Raw genomic sequence first — 1104 nt, 5'->3', positions numbered from 1 at the left:
GGCTAAAGTGGTGAATGGAAACATGCAGGTACTCTGCAGTCATAATGTGACATCCACACTCAAAATCATCTGAAATTCTTAACTCAGACTGCATTCATTTGCAGTTGAAGAATTAACTAAATTAATAACAGGATTACATTACACTGAAATGACACTCACCATCTGCAATGTCATTTCCCCAGAGACAGAGCTGGTTTAAGCAAAATTCTGGATCTATGCCTGAAATGACATCACATTCTCCAAAAGAGAATCACAGTTCTACCTCCTCCACCCAGTTTGTGCCATGCTGGGTCCTCACTACCCCAGCCCTGTCCTGCATCACATCCCAGCACGAAAGCCTTGCACATCTCCAAACTCCCAGACACTCCCCACATCCCTGGATTTGTGAGCACTGCCTTTACCTGCAAGGCTCTTGCTGGTCCAGAAGCCACCACGGGAAGCAGCCACGATGTTGAGGAGATTCAGAACAGGGACATCCCTTCCCCAGCACCCTTCAGCTTCACCAAAATAGCTGCAATGCCCCAGTTTCTTTGCTGCTGTGATTCATATCCCATAGAATATGGGATTCTGCAGGTGGACTCAAGCTGCAGCCCAGCGACTCAGTCGGGATGGGGGAACTGCCGCCAAGGAGGCAAAGGTACACACATGGAGAAGGCTGGAAAGCATGGCATTCCCTCTGCGTTGGCAAGAAGTAAAATAAAATTTCAACAAAAAGAGAGAGGCTGGAGCCCAAACTGTCCTACAGTAACACTGGATCTGCTTGTGTTGGTGGTTTGCATCAGTTCCATGAGGCAACAGCCAAACACTTTGGCTCTACTGTCTGTCCCCTGCTCTGCAGCCCAGGCTAATGCATATCCTGGGAATCAGTAAGAGGACAGAGAAAAGCAACATAGATTCTAAAGCTCTGGTTATAAACAAAGCAAATTTAGTAATTCTTACAAATAACATAATGCAAATACGTCTTTGAGAGTTGCGTTTTCCCAGTGTTTACGTGAAGTGTCAAAGCATAAAGAAGTTTTTAAGAATAAATGCTCTCCTTCTGACTAAAATTCCAGCAACCCTCAACGGTGAAGTTTAAGGAAGTTTCTCCCCAGAATTTCTTCC

The 1104-nt window shown here is 45.5% G+C and overlaps 1 protein-coding gene across 8 annotated transcripts in view; it reads right to left on the bottom strand.

Annotated features, from left to right (window-relative positions):
* STRBP (spermatid perinuclear RNA binding protein) overlaps positions 1-700 on the bottom strand; it is a 40324-nt gene extending 39624 nt beyond the window's left edge. For 2 of the 8 annotated variants that reach the window (XM_017745556.1, XM_017745557.1), the window contains exon 1: positions 402-696. The gene's annotated coding sequence lies outside the window, so the exon portion shown is untranslated. Of the gene's footprint in view, positions 1-401 lie in introns of all 8 variants that reach the window. The other 6 variants (XM_017745558.1, XM_017745560.1, XM_008642143.2 and 3 more) reach the window with 4 other exon arrangements.
* Positions 701-1104: the final 404 nt, after the last annotated feature.

The sequence above is a fragment of the Corvus brachyrhynchos genome, unplaced genomic scaffold (assembly GCF_000691975.1).
Source record: "Corvus brachyrhynchos isolate BGI_N302 unplaced genomic scaffold, ASM69197v1 scaffold59, whole genome shotgun sequence".
NCBI classification, from domain to species: domain Eukaryota; kingdom Metazoa; phylum Chordata; class Aves; order Passeriformes; family Corvidae; genus Corvus; species Corvus brachyrhynchos.
This window is presented reverse-complemented; position numbering and strand designations above follow the sequence as displayed.